This window comes from Ovis aries, chromosome 1, assembly GCF_016772045.2.
Source record: "Ovis aries strain OAR_USU_Benz2616 breed Rambouillet chromosome 1, ARS-UI_Ramb_v3.0, whole genome shotgun sequence".
Lineage (NCBI taxonomy): Eukaryota > Metazoa > Chordata > Mammalia > Artiodactyla > Bovidae > Ovis > Ovis aries.
In genome coordinates this window covers 96,557,955-96,571,857 of record NC_056054.1, presented here as the reverse complement: position 1 = coordinate 96,571,857, position 13,903 = coordinate 96,557,955, and positions in this window count along the sequence as shown.

Below are 13,903 nucleotides of genomic sequence, written 5' to 3'. Positions count from 1 at the left end.
AATATAAAAAGTGGTGAAAAACAGAAAGCTCCTTGAAAGTAGATTTTATGTCTCTTTTTTTTCTTTATTACACAGTGTTACACAGGCATATAAACCTCTGTGATGACTTGGCTCCTATGGCAAAATCCAGTTGATTAGCAAATATTTTCCCCAAACAAAATCTCCCGTAGGAATATATTAAGGCGCTTTGGTGCTTTCTAAATTCCCTTTGGCCAAATAACTTGAATTTATAGGAAAGATTATCATGATGAGCTTGAAATAGGCCAAACTAGTGCCCCAGTGGATGGAAAGTTTGTGGTGATCTAGTTAGTGCTCACACAAACCTGTTGATCTTAAACTCGAGAAGCTAAAAAAGCTATGGGGTGGTGGGAGTGAGGCAGGATGTAACGTGGAAGAGTCATCCTCTGGCCAACACATCCTGTTCTCTATGCTTTCATAGCCTATGGGGGAGGTATCTGAGGAGAAGACATTGGTTCTGGGAGGAATCTGGGCAGGAGACTATATGGCCTGATTAAAGGAAGAGTCTGAACAGAAATTTCCCTACCCCTTGACCTGTCGTCCCTCTACCAGGATACCTGGCACTGCCCAAAGGGATGCCTTGACACTACATTTCTCTTAACATTTTCTATCTTAAGTTGAGGCTTCCCCTTCCCCGTACTTTAAGATGATTGATAAGATGCTCAGAAATATGAAAGACATTGTATATAATGAAAGTGTTAACACTGAGTTCCTGATCTCAATACATGACACTTTAGTTAGGAAGATAAAACTTAAACCCATTTAACATGGTCAATCCCTCACCATCCAGCAAAAATAGTTTTGCTTTGCATGACACATTCACTCAAGAGATGTCATGGAGGGGGTTTTAAGTGAATGAAGTTACCTATCCAATCCCTTTTGTACTCCTTTCCTTTATATTTCATTTGTCCTTTCATTCAACATATATTCACTGATACTTGCAATGAGAAAGGCACTATGCTAGGCACAGGGAAAACCTAGATAGACATGATAACATCATAAGGTTATTAATACCTATCAATGACACCCCCTGAAAAAAAATGATTCATTGTGATGCATTCTAAGCAAATGATTTTTAAAATTTGGTTATTATCTTCACTTTTCTTTCCTGCAGTGACTTTTCAATCCTGCTATAAAAGTACTGAAAGTATTTTGATAGAGTGAGGTATATAAAAATCCCAAGTTTGTGGTGCAAAGGAATAAATGAAATTGGCATTCTCTTCTGCTCCTAGAAGCATGAGGACTCTCTGCCTGTTCCAGGGGTTCCTGTTCTATTGGAAGCCCTCAACTGGTATTTAGCAGCAATGATGACATAAAGGAAAATTACATTCTGATGCAGAATTCAGCCCCTTCATCTTTCTCCTGTCTCTACAGCATGAAGCTAGGGCCCCATAGAGGATCTAATATCAAAAGGAAGAGGGTAATACCACTACATGCAGAAAAAAAATAATTACCAAATTTCCTGAATAGTAAACAGCTTTAAAAAAAAAGAAGAAGAAGAAGAAGAAGCTGAACCCTTTGATAGCTTGGCCCTTGGTCTGCCCGTGAATGCCTTAAGGATTATATCATCAGACTGACTCCAGCAGCCCGTGCTATTGTTTCAGAAGGAGGAAATGGTGAAGGGGTCGGGGGAAGACGGGTCGGGAGGGGAGAGTTAGATTCTGAAAATGCAGTTATCAAATGTTAATGGTAGTGAAGCTAGAAAGACAAATTGAACAATTTCACAGCATCTATGGGAAAGAGGTTTCTCGGGGACATTTCTCCTTTTCTTGCGGGATTAACGAAACGTTTGGATTCAATAATTTTTCTACCACAGATGACATTAGCTCAATACAGATATAGAACGACCTGAAGTCGCTGTGCAGAAATGCTGTTGCTGAAAACTATCACCTGGGGGCAGTCTTGTGACTTGAATTTTCTCCACCTCACTCTAGTACGCATTTTACTACTTTTTCCCCTCGAAGTGCTGATTCTTTACCCGAGGTTGAGGGGTGAGAAAAAAGGGCAAGGGAGGAGACAACTTAGGAACTGATTACTACACTCTCTTCGACCGGAGTTGATTCCAAGAGAATGTGCAGGAGATGTATCACAACAGTTCTCCTTTAGTTCTTTTTAATGGAAAAGTTCAGAAGCTGAGAAGGCGGCGGCCGCAGACAGAGCGTCCTGGGGTGCTAACGACCTCAGGGCGAGGGCGAGAGGCCAGGGATTCCTGGGATTCGGGGCCTTTCCCGAGACCTCCCGCCTGGGAGCCCGAACACGTGTCCCTGCCCCGCCGCGCTAGCCCCTCTGGTTCCAAGACCCCCGGCTCCCGCCCACAACCTCGCGGGGACTCGATAGCAAAGGGAGGAGCGGGGCGTGGACCCTGCCAGGCGCTCGCCGATTCCAGCCGTGGAAATGCCGGCTCCGGCCCCCAGGTCTGCCCTGAAGTCTAGCTGCAGCCACAGAAGTCAGAAGTTCTCGTTCACAAGCGGGTGCGCTCGTCGGTTCGCTCGAGGGGCGTTTCTCGGCTGGAATCCGGGCATCGCCAGCGGGCCCCCGGGACGCAAAGCCGGCCCAGGCCGCCCGACTCCAGCCAGGGCCCGGTCGGGGGCCGCGGGCGGCGAGGACGCACCCTTCGCAGTCGAGCAAGAGACGGCAACTTTTGTGCTCTGTGCGACGCCAGGGGTTAGTGTCTTATCATCAAGAACCCCTAAGACCTTCCTGTGCTAGAGGATAAAGCGGGTGAACGGAGAGCGGAGCGCTTGGCCTCCCGCGGGCCGTGGGCGGGCGCCTGGGCCTGGAGGGGGGGCTTGTCCTTCCAGGCACAGGGGCTGGGGCGGCCGGCGAGCTGGCTGAGAAACAGCGCAGTCGGCCGTGCGAGCCGCGGGAGTGTTAAGTAAAAGCCCTGAGCACCGAGCCCGAAACAAAGCCAGACCCCGCTCCACAAAACCACGGCGGGGATTCGAGGTTTATGAGCGAGGACTTCCTCGAGGTTTTACCTCCTCTGGCCCACCGCGCTGAAAAAGGGGGCACCCTCCGCCGGCAGGAGGAGGGGACGTTTCCTGAGGGGGGAAATGTCAGGCCGGGAACTCGGAGCAAATGGGCTCCACAAGCGCTGGGCCTCGGCCTTCACCACGAGCCCGCTCCGAGTCTGGCTGCCGCGCAGCGCCAACTGGTCGATCGGGGCCTGGGCCGCCGACTCTACAGAATTCACTGCGTGGGCCCATTTCTCCGGAAGTTGTGCCCTGCAGGACAGGCCCTTGTTGGGAAAGAGGAGGAGGCAGCCGCTTTTCAAAATCTGGTGGGGTGGGGGGCAGAAGTGGGGCAAGATGTTAAAGCTCCAAAGGGTTTTTCCTTTTTTCCCCCTGCTTAAGACGGAGAAGAGGGCAGTGCCGGGCTAGGGTAGATAAGGAGCTTCAACCCTCCTCTACCTCTAGACCCTAAAATAAGGTTGGGGTGGGGCTGGGGGGTGCCGTACACGCCCTCGCAGCTCGCTCATGTTGGCGGGGGGGTGGGGTGGGGTGGGGAGGCGCTCGGAAACCTCGCGAGGGGTCTCAGGGCTCCAGGGCGCCCGGATCCAAGACTTCTCCAGGTCATGAGCGTGTGAAGGCCCGAGGAGCGTCAGGTACAAGTAGGCCTCGGGACCGAAAGGCGCAGTGGGACGCAGAGCGGGCTTCCTAGAGGGCTCTGGTCGGGAGCTCGGCCCCGCCGCCTCCCCTCGCTTTTTCCTTTTTTCCACAGCTCCACCCGAACTTTGCGCTGCGGCTTCCCGCCTGGAACAAAGGCAGGCTCCCCACCCTGGTCTGCATCTGAACATCGCAGGCACGCAGGAGTTGAGGAAGCCTCCACTCTACCCCGTGACCGAGAGAAAGCGCAGAGCCACGAAGGCTGCGTTTAGCACTGCCCCGCTTCCTGCACGGAGCGGCCGGGGCCGGGCTCTTTCAGCCCGGCTCCTGCGCTTGAGGGTGCGGCCGTGCCTCTCCCACCGGCCGGCACCGCGGCCGCTGACCCCGGGGCCGGGAGGGAAGCTCGCGGCCAAAACTCCCTTCAGGGCGGAAGCCGCCCAGCTCGGTCATTTAGGGATCCGACGTCTCAGGGGGTGAGAGCGTGACTCACCTGTACAGGTGTAGTGGAAATGATTGTGCGCTTTTAATTTCGAGGCTATATTTCCAAAATCTAGATGGCAAAATTAGAGCGATGTTCAGAAAAGGAAAGGCCGTTTATTTCATTTGTTTAGGGTAAAAGTGAAAATGTTTTCGGCTTGATGGGGCTGGATGTTTTTCTCCGTTGTCTATTTCACTAGACAAAGCTAAGGCGAATGGACATTTAGGGACGTCTTGTGCAGTTTACGCTGACCTGTGAATCCGTAAAAGGAAAAGCTCCGGTTCCCAGTACCCTCTCCTCCCTACCTTCGCGTTGGGGGAAATTGTACCCGCCTCGGCCGTTGGTGCGGCATTTGCTTGAATGCAACAGCATCTGGCATTCAGTTCCCACCCTCTCCTCTGCCTACAGTCTCTCCTGCAGCGTTTTCTTCTAATGCGGCTTTTAGCCAGCTTTCCTATTTTGGGTTCATCTTACCTTCTTCTCTAGCCCTGTGTCACACTCTCCCCCAGGTGGAAATCCCCCCAAGGTACTTCTAGACAGAATCATTATACTGGTATCTCTCTGCTTATCTTGGAACTTAGAATCCAAAGTCACAGCCCAGGAATATGCTTGTACATGCAAATACCTACGCCAAACCTGCGGAATCTCATCACCAGTTCCGTTAGATCTCAGAGGTTCTGAGCACTGCTACCAGGGAGTATAAATCTGATTTTCACCGACTATGCTGAGAAGCCACAGGCCACTGGCTCATTTGTTGCTCCCCTTTTAGGGTAGTGTTTTCTGGGCTGGTAATCCACCGATAAAGCAAATAAGGTGATAGGGACTTATGAAAAAGACTGCTAAAAAACTCAGTGATATTTTGAGCCTACTGGAAGAGTTTCTGAATTTGCCTAGTAGGGAAAACTGAAGGCACCCTTCTCCCATTCTGCTTTTTCTGTAAATATGATTTCGTGCTATGTAAATGAATTTGTATAGTAATGTATTTGTGTATATATATACATATATATGTGTTTATGTATATATATGTTTGGGTGTGTGAGCATGCTATTGAAGTGTGCACCTGTGGAAATTACCCTAAATCAGTCTCTCCTTTCTGGCATATGCTTTGAAAAGATTTTCTTTGGTTGCAGAGTTTGTGATTCCCAAGCTCCTTAGACCACTCCTGGAAGGAAAACAGGCTTTAGAAATGAAAAGCATTGTGTAAAGAGGATTTAGCATACTCTGTTTCTAAGCATTTCCCACCCCGTGGTAGCTGGACTGGAGCTTCCACAAATGCAGTGAAGGAAAAGCGCGAACTCATAGGGTGCCAGCAGACTCTTTATTACCTCTCGCATTGACCCAAAGTGTGTGCATTCTGAAGTCTGAGCCCCCATCATTCTGATTGTTGAGAGCTGAAACTCTCATGAACCTTCCATGAAGCCAGAGCAGAGTTTCCAGGATGAACTTGTACACAGACACTCATGCATTTCTACAAAGGAGAGCATAGTAAAATGCCCTGCACACCATAGACATTCAATGATATTTTTGTTGAGTGAATGAATGAACTTGTGAATGTTTATTTTCTTTCAGGTTAAGGTTTTTTAACTAAATGAATTTGTATATGTGTATGTGCTATATATATGTGACAAGGAATTGTGTCACATATCGCAGAATTTTTTGGTGAATTTTTTGGTGTCTGCCTCTGTTTTTCCCTTCCAGTTCTTCTGAGGAGCTCCCTCACCCATGTCCCTGCCTGAGGCACTGGTCTCTGCAACCAGTTGGTAAACTTATCCAACCTGCACCAAAGCCTGTCAGCCAGTAAAAGCAAATGCATTACTTTGGTCACCTCCTTCCTTCCCTCACAGACACTCATGTTTTCATAAAAGTTCTTCGACTGATTTCACCCCACACACTCCCATCTTCCTCTGTACATCTCTAGGTATACTGCTGGGTTTCACAGGCCTACAGAGGGACTGGTCCTCCCTATTATTAACCTGCCTGGCCTCAGTCAGCATTTTCACGACTGGCTGAAGTTTTCAGGAATACTTGGGGTCTTCATCTTGGAGAGGATTGTCAGTTCCAGGAAAGGCAGAAAAAAGCTAGTTTCCAATCTGGTTGAGACAAGTCTAATGTTCTAGGTTTGTTTTATAAAAATGTATATTTAATCACAGACTTCAGACATACAAACCTGGTACCTGAGAGAAGAAAGTCCAGTGGATCAAACTCTTGCCCTGCAGTAGACTGCAGATGCTCACCTTTCTGTGGGAGTCGGAGGTTCTGCTCTGTGCTCCAGCCAACCCGCTACCAGCTAGAGGATGCTGATACCCTCTTTTTCCCACCACCTTCTGCCCCCAGACCCCTTCAGAGGCATAGCAGGCTGGAAGGAGCAGCCTACCAGTGCCCTAGTCACCATAGGGGAGGTAAGGAGCAAATTTCTGCCCCCCTCTAAGTAGGAACAGTCTGTCCCAGCCTGAAAGACCCAGGAAAACAAGGACAAAGATTCTTCCCCGTTCTGTTTCTCCTTCCTCATCTCCCACCTCTCCCCTCATACTCTCCCTAGCATTTGGAAGTCCAGGAGGTCCTTGAAGGGAGCTGCCTCTTAAGGCTTTGCCCCCAGGGCAGCCGCCTGCTTTTTCAGGAAGGAGAGGGGGACCGGGGCAGGAAAGGAGTATTTTTAAAGCTCCTCTAAAGCCAAACTGCCAAAGAAATTGTGACAGCTCTTTGGGACAACCTGTAATGTTCCAGACCCCACCCCCAGCCCCTCAGGAGGGACAGTAACTCCTCTTTAAACGAGATGACAGCAGTCAGGACTGAGGAGGTGGAGGGCAGTCTAACTCGATTCTAACCTGAACAGCTAGAAAAATGTCAAACTGAAGCTGCACCTGGAGCAGCCTCTGTTGCTGCTCTGTGGTGAACACGTTACAGGAACAGGCCTGACCCACAGCAAAGTGAGGCCTTGGGTTTTAGGGGCAGGACACTTCTGATCTTCCGTTTCCTCACCTGTCTGCCCCACCTACATCAGAGACTAAGGCCCCAGGGAGTCTGCGACTTGCTAGCTAGCGCTTTACAGTTTATAAAGAATGAGAGTGGTGACAACCCAAAGGCTAGTCGGGGACCTCCGCAGCCTGCCGCCTGCCGCCTTCTTGAAGTTCTCCAGGGGCCGCTTTCTGAACCGCCTTTAAAAATCGAAACCAAACCCCAACTCAACAGTGTTGAATCAGCTGCTCACTCTACCTGACCCGCCCCTCCTCCATGTGATCTACAGCCGCGATCGCTAACGATCACCTAGGGACAAATTAAGGAATTGAAAATGCTGAGCTTGAGAAGCCAAATTCCTTACACTATCTGGGGTCGTTAATCACCCAGCAGAAACCAGCCCGGCAAGCAGGAAAAGTAGCTAGAGGGACAGAAAGACAGTGTGGGTCTGTGCGCTGGTGTTCAAAGGGCTCAGGTGGTGGGGTTCAAACGTAGACGAGAACACGTGCCGGATGTGCTCCGAATGGGCGCCACAGTTGACGCGCCTCGGGAACCATAAAGCTCTTTTAGGCTGCCCCAAGTATTCTAATTTTACAAACGGGAAATGTGGACTTGGTAATCAAGAGACTCGTGCAAGGTTAGCTGACGACTTGTTGGCCCAGTGAATCGAGTGTGCGCCCACCCGCGGCTCTTGCCTGAGAGAAGGCTGACTGTTTTTTACCCAGTGTAGTGAGAATAGAAGATTTGCGTTCGGAGAGTGTCTAAACCTCTTAGGAACTCACCTCCAAGCGCGGGGTGGGGTTAAGGGCACTGCGCGCTGCAGGAAGGCGAGTGCGGGGGTCGAGTGGGACGCGCGAGGTTTGCCGAGATAGGAAAGCGGGTATCTGGAGGGGGCAAGTGTATCTTCTCCTCAAGAAAGGAAGGGAAGTTTCATCGCCCACCACCGTCTAGGGTGTGTGTGGAGGGGTCGTTACAAATTCAATATCTGGGAAGCCTGGCACTTGGAATCGGCTCTCCGGCACCGCGTCTTGCAAGCAACGAGCGCTCCCGCTCTCCCAGAAGCCCATAGCTGCGGGACTCTGGCCGGTTGCCCATCCGGAACCCAGGAGGCCAGGCCTGGACGCCCCCCTCCTCCCCGGTGCTCAGCTCCCAGACTGCAGCTTGGTGAAGCACTGAGGTGTTTCGGGGCTTCCCTCCTTGGGGGGCCTGGGGCCTTGGAGAGTTCCTGTCACACATCCCAGCAGACAGGCTCCGGGCACTGGGCTCCTCCAGGGAGGCCCAGTGCTCTTCTCCTTAACCCCCTCAGTTATCCTTTCTTCTGTGTGGCCCCGTAATTATCAATGTGTTTAGTGAAGCTACTCAGATAATGGAAAGTTCCGAGCTTTCCTGGACATTGTGTTTGGGAGGCGGGGCTCGGACCCGCTGACGGCGGTGTCTCCAGTCCCGTCACCCCTCAACCCCCACCCCGCTTCTCTGCCCCCTCAGCCACGGGGCAGCAAAAAGAGGCGGCCAGCCGACTCCTGCCTTTCGGCCGAATGACCCACCGCTGCCGCGCCGCCACCTCTGCACCTGCCTGGCTGAGGTGAGAAGCCCGGCGCCGGCGGGGTCAGGGCGGTGCGCACAAGCTGCTGGGGCGACGACCTCGAGTGATGCGCGGGAGAAGGGAGTGTTAGAGGCATGGAATCATCTCCAAGGGAGAGGGAAGAACAAGAATTTTTAGGTGACCTGGGTAACGGGTCCTAACTTTGCCACTCAGAAGCATAGGAAAAGTCAACGAAGTTTTAGGAATCTTGGTTTTCTCGGCTAGAAATATTAACATCATGTTGCCCACCCTGGGGGATGATAGTTCTCTTTTCTGAGATGCAGTTCCGCGGGAGGCTGGGGAGACACGGAATCCGGAGCAGGAAAGAGCAGGCGCGCTGTCGGCTGTTTTAACTCTTCCTGCCCTGGCAGGGAAATCTGAAATTTAAAACATCGGAAATGGCCAAGCAGGAACAACTCAAGTGCAATCGAGGTGATATTGCACTCTTGGTCTTTCCAGGAAAGGAAAAGATTTCCGGGGGTTTGGAAGAAGCCAAGTCTTCCGGCTTGCCGTTGGGGCCCGCCCCAAAGAGCACAGGAAGCCCAGTGGGTATGTGGCGATCGCCATACGCATCTTGCAGGGAAAGTAGGCTCTGCAGACGCGAGAGAAAAAACAACCACCCTCTGCCGCTTGGCTCCACAATAACCATGCAGCGAAAACGCAGAGAAGGTCAGCCCCTCTCCAGGATTCAGCCCATCTTGGATTCAGCTTCTTCGGCCGCACAAACTCCCAAGCTCTGAGAACACGCAGCGCACCCCGCGCGCCTCGCAGCAAAGGCACCCGGGCCACACTGCTGAGTTCTCCGCGTGGCGAATGCGCGTCGCTTAAGGAAAGCAATTGAGGGCTGGAAGGAATCCAACCTAATCGACCAGGCCTGCAGAGTCGCCCAGTTGGCCTGTCACATATCCACAGTCAAGATCCTCGCTATTCTCTGCCCAGAGAGCCTGGGATTGACCCGGAAGCCCCGAATAATTCGAATCCTGTCCTAGTTCACTCCAGTCCTTCTGGCAGCGCAGAAGCGACCTGCAGCCTGAGCGCAGGGGAGGCTGACAAGGCGCCTCTGGCAGCTACTAGAGTAGGGACAAGGCGATTTGGTGGTGTCTCCGAGGTTTATGTGGATATCTGGAGACCCGACGTCCCGTCGGTGATTAGCCACCCTCACCCACGCGCAGGAGCCTCCGGGCTCTGATTCTAACGCCCGCGTGCAATGGGTCAAGTCGAGGTTTCTCCACGCGCCCAGGACCAGCTAGGCGCTTCCCCGCTGCGCACCCCTCAAAGTTGAAGGGGAAGAGAATTTCAAATACACTGGTCAAAATTCACTGTTGGGAACACTTTGAAGTTGGCTGTGACTGCGCCACTCTCTCCTGCTCCCTCCCCCATCTCCCCGCTCGACCAGATGCACCAGAGAGCCGCGCTTTGATCTTGCAAAGCAGCAATTTATATTTCTTTAAATTTTTTTTTCTGTAAAAAGATGATTGGATCTGGGAGAATATAATGTAATTCCGCGAACGCAGGGCTGAGGAGAGAGTTTCTGGGCCGGCCAGGGCTGGGCCCGAGGCGCCAGGCACATCTGCTCACTCGGGTTTGCAGCGCATTACTCTCCGCTGGTTTCTTCTTCCCGCCCCGGCGACCCAGTTCCTGTGATTCACCCCAGGCAAGAAGCTGGGCTTTATTTGCCTGTGGGACCTAGAGATGCTGAGAGGGAAGGTGTGGAGGAGAGGAGGCAGCTTTAGGAAAAGCTAAGGCGGACACTCTTACCTTACCCAGCTGGTCAACCCTCCCCGCTCTGACTAGGCAGACCTGTCCAAACTCCCACCACTCTAGGGTCTGCTTGAGGTCGCTCATTCCCTGGGGTCCTCAGATTCTCAGCCCTTTTCTCTCCATAACTGTGCTGTCTACTGTACCTGAAATCTCTTCTATGCCCTTTCTCTGCTCCCAGGAGACTATCCAGTGCCTGTGGAAGGCGAGGCTGGGAGGAGGGGGGAAGGATGATAAGGGGGGTGGTCGGGGTGGGGCGGCATCACCCATTGCCCACCGCCCTCCAATATGCAGGCTCCTCCTGCTAGGCAGCCAGATTCTCGGAAGGAGTCCAGCTTAAGAACCTTTCCCTGAGGGCTTCAATACCTAGGTCACTAGGGCTCTGCTGTGCTTGGTGTACTTGCTGGAAAGATTCCTTTTCCAGGCCCCCTCCGTAATTCTCTGCCCTGAGTCACCTCAAATCCTACCCTGGGAAGACAGATCAGGGTTCCAGACCCTGACTTTATGGCCAGACCACTACTAAGTTTTCAGGAGTTGAAGCAGTTCTAACCTCTTTCTCTTCACCTTCCTTTCTCTTTGCTTTCTTTTCCCTTTTCTCTCCACCCCTCCTTTTTCTTAAGTTTTATCTTTTCCTTTTGTCCTTCCTTCCCTTCTCATGTTTGTCTGGCTTTTGCTTTATCCAGCCTTTCTCAGTCTTAAAAGCCCCACTCCAGGTTTTTCAGGCTCTAAAGAGGCCACCAAGCAGCCTGCCCTCCCCCACTGCTCCACCCAGATAGAGCCTGCAGTGGGGGCAGTGTGGGAAAGGGGCAGCTCCAGACAGAAGCTCAGGGACCCCTGGGCCCACGGCTCTGGAGAGAGACTTGCTGGGGCCTCCCTGCACATGCCTTTGCTCTCACTTACCTGACCCACCCTCCTGCTTGCTCACGTTTCTCCCCACAGTCTTCCTCACAAGATACATGTGAGCTCAACTTCCAGTTATAATGTAAAAATTCAGGGGAAATAGATGGAAAGATGGCTAGTAGTGTCCCCAGGCAGGTAGGGGAGCAGTTAAGCCAGCTGGTTGGGTGGAAAACTGCTTCTGTGGCATGAAGGGAAACTGCCTGGCAGGTTGGATATGGGTAAAGATTACTGGTGAGGGGCAGGAGGGAGGTTAAAGAACAGGGAAGCTCAAGCCTTGGGCAGCCCCCACACCAAGGAAACCCCGCACAACGCTCCATTGGCTGCACAGAAGTTTTAAAGTAGCGTCTGTTTAGAGCAAGTTCACCACTGAGACTGCATTTGCCATCAGGGGGAGAGAAAAAAAAAAAAAAAAAAGCCCAAGAAGAGAGGCTGCTAACATTCCATAGAGAAACCAAAATCTGGAAAAGGGAAAAAGGAGGAGGGAAGGTCTTCTTGTGTTTCACCCACTTCCCTCTTTCTGGATCCCACGGGAAATAGTCAGCTGGGCCTTCCTAGGGACTGTTTTCCCCCACAGCTCCCTTAGCACCCACAGCCCCAGTTCATCAGGCCAGCCTTCTGCCTGGACGGGGAGGGGTGGGGGGAAGATGCTGAAGCCTCAGGCGCTGAAAAATGTGAGCCAGCTCAATATGAGCCTCCTTGGAGCCCAAAGGTGACATGGGACTCGGTGGCACCTCTGCTGAGGTGAAAACTCCGATGGGGAGTTGGTGTCTCCTGTCCAGCACGGGTAGCTCTCGTTGGGCACGGAGGACCTAGGCTTTACTCCCCTTTCTCACCAAGTTAAGCCAGAAGCTTTCTCTCCCAAGCTGAGGTTTTTCTTGAAAACTCTGTGGAGTTCTGTCCCCAAGAACCTAGGAGTTTTTCCTCCCTGTTCCCACTTCCCCAGACAGATTAGATTTCCAAGTCCTCAGTTATTCTGAGGAATAAAAGACTTGATAGCAATCAGGTCGCAAGCCACATGACCTGTTCCTTATCTGCATTTCATCTGGATCTGAACTGTAGAAACATGGGCTACAATATGTGAAGGGCCTTGATGATCCTGAAGTTGAGCCTGGGGAATGTGTGCACGGCAGCTGGAGGGGATGGAGGGAAGCTCAGTTTGGAGACATTTGAGGGACCACTATCTAGAGCAGCATTTCTTTAGTGACCATGGAGTTCTGGAGATGGCTCCCATGCTGAATTAACACACCCTGTGCTCAGAAGCTCCCAGTCTGAGGGCGGAGACCACCTGCCTGGCACTGACTACTCCACAATGGTGTGGACAGGTTCCGCTGGAGAAGGACAGGTGCTTGGAACTGAGTTGGGGGCTCCAAGGTTTGCTCCTAATAACTCAGTTACCAGCCCAGAAGTGAGATTATCTGGTTGAGGGAGGGAACACAGGCAGAAAGCCTCTAAGGAATAGGTGGTTGGGGGCAGTGGGGGGTGAGAGTGGGTTGTAGCCAGGAAAACCAACACTTTAGCAAAGCAAGCCAACTGGTTTGGGAGCTGTGGCAAGAGCTGGCCCAGGGCAGCAAGTCTGCTGACAGAAGCCTGCTTGAAGCCAGTACTGTGGAGCTACCAGAGCCTAACCAGAGCTTGGCAACTTGATCTTAATTGACTGAGCCCCGCTAGGGTCAATAGCCTTCAGGTTCTGCTCAGCACCCAAGCGAGCACTGAGGAAAAGCGCAATGGGAGTTCCTGCCCTTTTGTCTCCTTGCTGGAAAGGATGCTGCACTCTAGCTGGGAAGGCCTCCTAATTGTAATTTAAATGAGGGTATGCTTTTTATTTTTGACCAGTAGACTACAGTTCCATCAAAGTCCCTTTCTTGAACCCACACACTCCCCCAAGTCACAGAGGGAACCTAGGTGTGCAAATTGTATTTATGTGTCTTTGTACCTAGAGAGGCTTCTGTTCTGTTCAGTTGCAGGTATAGATTTCTAGCTCTAGAGCTAGATTGTGTGTATCTGTGTGTGTGTGCTCAGTCGCTCAGCTTTGTCTGACTTTTTTATGACCCCATGGACTGTAGCCTGCCAGGCTCCTCTGTCCATGGGATTTCCCAGGCAAGAATATTGGAGTGGGTTGCCATTTCCTTCTCCAGGGGATCTTCTCAACCCAGGGATAGAACTTTCAGTCTCCTGCACTAGCAGGCGAATTCTTTATCGCTGAGCCACCTGGGATGCCCCTAGAGTTAGATTACCTGCACTAAAAGCTGTGAGACCCTTGCCAGGTTACATAACCTCTCCCTACCTCAGTTCTCTCATTTGTTAAATGGGGCTGGTAATACTATTCTTGGTTCATAGAACTTGAAATGGGTAAAACAGGCTAGTGGGCATAAAATGCTTAGCACAGGGCCTGACACAGAGTAAAAGGTTCAATAAATACTAGCTCTTTGTAAGAGGTGCAGACCAGAAACAGAGGAGATACCGAATGAGATGTGATAGCAAGAGAAGAAGGCTGCAATTCTTTTCTTTTCTCTCTGCCTTTCCTGGAAGCAGGGGCCTCTGGATGGCATTGCCTTCTGTTGTTTTATTGAGCTGGGTCAAAAGTTCTCTTTCCCAGTGAAGACAGCC